Consider the following 6,712-nt stretch of genomic DNA (forward strand, 5'->3'; position numbering starts at 1 on the left):
GAAGTGAGTGGAGTCATGCTGGGCTCTTTGCTACCCTCTTCCCCTGCTGTGAGAACGGCGAGTGGAAGGGAGAGACTGCTGGCTTCCGGCACGGTTGAACTTCATGAAGTGGTTGGAGCATCTCATGTCATTGCAAGATGAGCTCCAGCACGCTCTATACCCTGTCACTTGGGATGATGTCGAAGAGTTGGCAATACGTGATTAGCTGAGGATATATACGTCTCACAATAAACATATTATATCACCAGGTGACAGGCCTCTTGATGGAGGTTGGAGAATAAAGGGGTTTATCGGCACTCAGGGTCTCTATATGATTTAAAGATTTTCATGCAGGGCGTGACCCCCCACCCCAGTATGGCACCTGGGGTCACTGGGCTTCTGGGCTGCCGATGACCCCATCATGATAGAAGGGTTAGACTGGGCTCCTATGAGAGGACCCTGGAAGACTGGGCTCAGCAGGAAGCACCACCCAGCAGGACTTGAACGGCAGCCCTGGTTTAAGTACTGGTATCAGTGCCCCAGATTGGTCAATACCGGTACTTAAACCAGGGCGCCACAAAGGGGAACTGTCTGAGCAACAACACAGGCTGCCTGTCTCTGCTCCAGCCCTGCTTGCAATAGACCCTAGACTGACTTCCAACCCTGGTTTGTCCTTGACTTCACTATTATATTGCTGTCTATAACCTGGTGCATAACCTGATCTCCTGGTAACCTGACCCCAGCCTGCCTCCTGATGTATGTCTGTTCGCCTTCTGGCCTGTCCTGGAGTCTGACCTACTGATACCTGACTTGGACTGACTCCTGTTCTGACTACTAGGTCTGACTGCCCTTGTTCCGGTCATGACAGTTTACTTATACCATCTTTGGCCCCTCACACATCCATCCAACCCCTCCACGAGGATGGAAGTGAGTGAGCAAAAGTGGCTGGGTTGCAGGCTCAGGTGGTGCAGCTTACAGACCCTATATGAGAAACTTGCATGCTCACAGGGAGAAGTAGCGACACTACATGCCCATATAGACCATGCATCACCAGAACCAGCCTCCATGCTTTGACAGGGGTCATTGAAAATTCTGGGGTTTCCTAAACCAATGCAGGCTGCTTTTCCTGCTCCACCCGTGAGTGTACCCACAGACCAGACTAAGGTGAGGCTAGTAGTAAGCCTGCTCTCTAGCAAAGCGCTTGATGGGGCCTCCCCACTGTGCTCTGTGACTGGGACACCTTCCTGTTAGCCTTCATGACCATCTTTGATGACCCACATAGTGTCCGCTCTGCAGAGGCTTCACTAGGGACAAGGCCCGGCCACCTTCTATGCCGCTTGTTTCTGATGGCTCATGGCTGATGTTGAATGCCATGAGGCAGCCCAACTTTACCAGTTCCAATGGGGGAGCTCACTGATGAGGTAAAAGATGAACTACCTGGCATCAAAAACCCAACCCACCTAGGCACCTTTAGTGACTTGACCCTGCATATTGACTCTCAGCTGGGTGAATGGAAGGAGGAAAGAAGGGGTAGCCTGATACCCTCATGCCTGCCTTCCACACTGTGGCCTGTAGAACGGAGTCCTGAAAGCTCCATGCTCCAGAATCACTCCCTCCCTCAAGTAGAACCTGACCTGGAATCATGGTGCCTCCCCACAATTTGAGTTGCTACTGTGGTTGTAGGTCTTGGGGCAAGTGCAACAGATCCCCCACCCACAACTAGCAACAACAGACTCCAGCGCTGCTACCAACTTTATAGATGCTGAGGTAGCCAAAACCCTCCAGATCCCCCTCTATCCAAAACCCACATCAGACCTTGTGGAGATGATTGATGGGTTGCCCCTATCATCAGGACCAGTGACTCAAGAGACCACCCCCTTAGAGGCAATACTGGAAGGGCACTGAGAAACAATCTCCTCCCCATTCCTCCTGATAATTCTTGGCATTCCTTGGCTGGAGCAGCATGGCCCATATATCTACTGGGGAGGCGGGGGAGACACGACATTATCTTCTTTTTTGAATACTGCCAGAAAGTGTGCCTCCAGCAAAGCAACCAACCCACAAGTGAACTGCAATCAGGGCCACAGGATGGGAGGAGACGCTCAGAAGCGGAACCCCAGATCGAGGAGGCTAGCTAGATGGAAGCAATTCCAGACCAGAACTTCAGCCTTCCTAACAAGTATCACAATTACCTGGAGGTGTTTGAAAAGAAAAATGCATACTCGCTATCCTCCCACAGAGGCTACTACTACCAGATAAGCCTACAGCCCAGGGCAAAGGGTGCCCTACAGATGGATATACTTCATGTCTGAACCAGAGCTGGAGGCACTTCGTAGGTATATCCAGGAAAACCTTGCCTAAGGCTTCATTTGGCAATCGACCCCTCTAGCAGGGGCACTAGTCCTCTTTGAGGACGGACCACTATGCCTCTGTGTAAACTATTACATACTGAACCAAGTGACTATTCATAACTGGTACCCATTGCCCCTCATTCCAGAATTGCTGGACTGCCTGAAGACAGCCAGGATCTTTATGAAACTAGATCTTTGGGGGGGCATAACATCTACTGAGCATAAGGCCAGGGGACAAATGGAAGCCTGCTTTTGTACCTGATATGGGCACGTTGAATAACTGGTGATGCCATTTGGCCTAACCAATGTCCTTGCAACATTTCAGCATTCCATGAATGATGTGTTCAGGGTTATCCTGGACCAGTACGTGATTATCTACTTTGACAAAATACTGGTATTTTCTGAGAACCTGGAGCAGCACTACCACCATATGCAGCCTGTCCTGAGGAGACTATGGACGCGTGGGTTGTACACCAAACTGGAAAAGTGCACCTTTGGCCACACCACCATTGAATTTTTGGGGTACATCATCTCCCTGGAGGGAATCCAGATAGACCCACAGAAGGTGCATGCCATTTGCAACTGGACAGAACCCCAGATCCTTCAGAAACTTCAGCACTTCCGGGGCATTGTGAATTTTTATAGGAGATTCGTCACTAACGTCTCCCAATTTAATGACTCCTTTTGACTTCCCTCATCTGCAAAGGCTTGTAATTGATTTGGTTGCCTGAAGCCCAGCTTGCTTTTGACCAGAGAATGGACTCCTTCACCATAGCCCCAATCCTGGCACACCCAGACCTGACTTGTCCATTTATAGTGGAAGCAGATATGGCCAACGTGGGCCTATGGGCAGTACTCTCGCGGCAGCTTGGATGCCAGTGAGTTCTGCACCCTTGTGCATTCTTTTCTTGAAAGAATACTCGCACTGAGATGAACTATGAAATACTGGACAAAGAGCTGCTCACCATAAAAACTGCATTTGAAGAATGGCATCACCACCTTGAGGGAGTTCAGCACCCAATACAGGTCTTCACTGATCATAAGAACCTTCAGTGCCGCTGCAAGACCTGAGCATTGAAACAGAGGCAATTAAGGTGGGCCTTGTTTATTTCTCAGTTTGAATTTATAATTACCTACTGCCTGGGAAAGCCAATTCTGTACTACGGAAGGGGAGATAAACTAGGGAAGTGAAGAACCAACTTCCAAGCCCCTCTACCTCCTCATGCCTGGTAACTTTGCCAATGCCACAATTCAACAAGACCAGCTGTCCCTCATCTGGTCTGCCTTGAAAGAAGCCCCACTTGCCAAGGATGCAGTCCATGCCATTGGGGACTAAGGTGTGCCACTCTGTGCAGGATGGGATAATGTACTTCAATGATCACGTGTCCCCAGGGCACTCCTGACTGGAGGTGCTAGGCTGTGCCATGATGTTCTGGTGGCAGATCACTTTGACTGCCGGAAGACCTCCCACATGGCTGCCAGTTTTTTCTCATGGGCCTGCATATGGGCTGAGGACCAAGCACACATAGACTCCTGGAGGTGCTGTGCATGTACCAAGCCACTCCATACCAGACCCTTTGGCACCTTAGTAGCCCTGGAGACTCCAGCTAGGCCTTGGTCCACCATTAACCTAATCTTTATTGTGAAACTATCAGTATCTGATGGCCACACTGTAGTCTTAATGGTTGTGGATCACCTGACCAAAATGGTCCACTTCATCCCCTGAAACCAGCTGCCCTCTGCTGAAGCTACTGTCCAACTCCTACTGCACAACATGGTCCTGCTCAACGGACTCTCAGACCACAGTTTCTGACTGAGGCCCACAGTTCACCTCTTGTTTCTGGTATGAAAGGTTCAGGCCACTGGACATCTGCATAGCCACCTCTACTGCATACCATCCCCAAAAAGATGGACAAATTGAACGGGTCAACCAGGTACTGGAGTAGTAGTTGAGGTGTTTTGTAAGTTACCATCAAGATAACTTGGCTAGGCTCCTGCCACATGCAGAGTTCTCTTACAACAAAGCTGACTATGCCTCCCTGGGTCAGAGCCCTTTCTTCACTAATTTCAGGTTCCATCCCCATTTCCACCTGGCATTACTAGCAGCCTCCCTGAACCCTGCCACCACCGACTGGGTCCAACAGATCCATTTTATTCAGGAAGAACTCAAGAATCACCTAGAAGAGACAAAGAAGGCCTACAACAGGCATGTGGACCATCGGCAATACGAAGCTCCAGTATTTATGCAGGCCAGAAAGTGTGGCTCACCACCAGACACCTTAAGACCAGGCGATTGGACCACCAGTTCCTGGGACCGTTACTGATATGCCAAAAGATTACCCTATTCACCTTCAAACTCTAGCTTCCCCAGTCCCTCAAAATACACCAATTTTCCATGTTTCTCTTCTGAAGCCCTAGAATGAGAACCTCTTCCTTGACCAAACCACACCATTAAAATCAGGGTCACAAGGAATACAAAGTGCATGCCATCCTCAATTCCTGATGGATGTGCAGCCAACTGTACTGTGTGGTGGACTGAGAAGGCTACAGACCTGAAGAATGGGGTCTGTCTCCCATGTCCATGACCATCCCAAAGAGGGGCCCAAATGGGGGAAGATGGGGGTGATGTTAGAACCTACAGGGCTAGAAATGGGGAACATGGGGGTTCTGGGCTGCTGACACTGCTGCATTGGCACATGAGGCTTAGGCATGGCTCCCATGGGAGGATCCTAAGAGGTTGGGTTCAGTAGGAAGTACTGCTCAGCAGGAACTGAGTGGTGGCCCCTCACAGCCCCCTGATTGCCGATACGAGTACTTAGATTAGGAAGCCATGAAGGGGAGCAGTCTGAGCAACATAGACTGCCTGCCTGTCTCTGCTCCAGACCCTGCTTGCAATAGACTCTAGAGACTCTGACCTCCAGCCCTTTTTTGTCCTTAACTTTTCTATTCGATTACAGTCTGTAACCTGGTGCATGTCCCCAATCTCCTGGTAACCTGATCTCAGCCAGCCTCCTGACACCTGACTCTGTTCATCCTCTGGCCTGTCTTGGACTCACCAGTAACCTGACCCTGCCTGCCTCCTGCTCCAACCATTAGATCTGACCGCCCTAATCCTGGTTGTGACACCCAGTAAACAAAGGAGACAATGCTGGCACTCAATCTTTGTGGAGACCTATTTGTTTGTATTAATGCTGTTAGCTATTTTCTGTAATAAACCTTTCCTGTTAAAAAAAAAAAGACTGATTCCATATATTGTGTCAGTTGACATCCTGCCCTTCGCCCTCATGAGACTTCCAGGGGAGTCCTTCCTCCCATCATCTCCACGTCAAACCAGAGTCAGGGATGGTCCAAAACCTTTTCTTGCAGCCCACCCCTGTTTTGTTCAGCTTGATATTCTAGTCACCCCTATCTGAGGTGAACTAACAAATCATCTCCAGGGCAGTGTTGGTTGTGATAATCACTGACCATTATCTTTACTTCGTAAAAATGATTCTGTGATCTGTAATGAAAATGCATACTTCCTCACACTCCACTTCCTCTTCTATTCTCCTTTTCCTGCTGCCTCAAGCCTCCACTCATTTCCTCGACTACAACCTTCTCCTCTTTTTAATACAAAAAATGTATACTTGGCAGGCCCACTTTCCTAGGGAGGAGGTATGGTGGATGTGATGCCGAAGTGAAGGGAGTTAAAGTGAGGTTGAAATGGAGGACTCCATCGAGATCTTAGAGATCCTCCACACTTTTTAAAGGAAAGGCGTAGTAGAGTAAACCCTCATGATAGGCACTCTAAAAACTTATAGTATTTGAGAGTCCCTGATCCAAGGAGCTAGGATTATCAGTGTCAGTATGTCTCTTACGGCATGTAGTTTATACAGTACTTTACTTCTCTCATTCACACTGCTGTACTTCTATTGATTTATACCAGTGTAAATGGGGAAGAAGAAAAAAAAAAGAATTAGGTCCTAAGTGTTAATCTCTGGCAAAACAACAAATAAAACCCCCAAAACTCATATTTCAGATGGAGAATATAACCCTATGTCATGTTCTGCCCCTTTTGTCTTGAAAGTTGGTGGAAACTGTCCCTGGGATTACCCCTAACATAAAGGGATTTCCTGAGTGGTGAAGAGCTGTGTCTATGCAATAGCTCCTACTATGGAAATTAGACCTGCTCTAAGGCTTACTCCAGGGGCTATGCTGGCCCAAAGCAGTGCTGAGAATACAAGGAGTACAACAATGGTATAAAGCCAGCTTTACCCCTTCAACTTCCTGTTCTTGTGCTGAACCTAGATGAGGAGTAAGGAATGGAGAATCTAAATCTAAAGCCTGGTTTACACTGGAAATTTAAATTCACCTAGCTATGTCGCTCAGCAGTGTGAAAAATT

The sequence above is a fragment of the Lepidochelys kempii genome, chromosome 1, assembly GCF_965140285.1.
Source record: "Lepidochelys kempii isolate rLepKem1 chromosome 1, rLepKem1.hap1, whole genome shotgun sequence".
NCBI classification, from domain to species: domain Eukaryota; kingdom Metazoa; phylum Chordata; order Testudines; family Cheloniidae; genus Lepidochelys; species Lepidochelys kempii.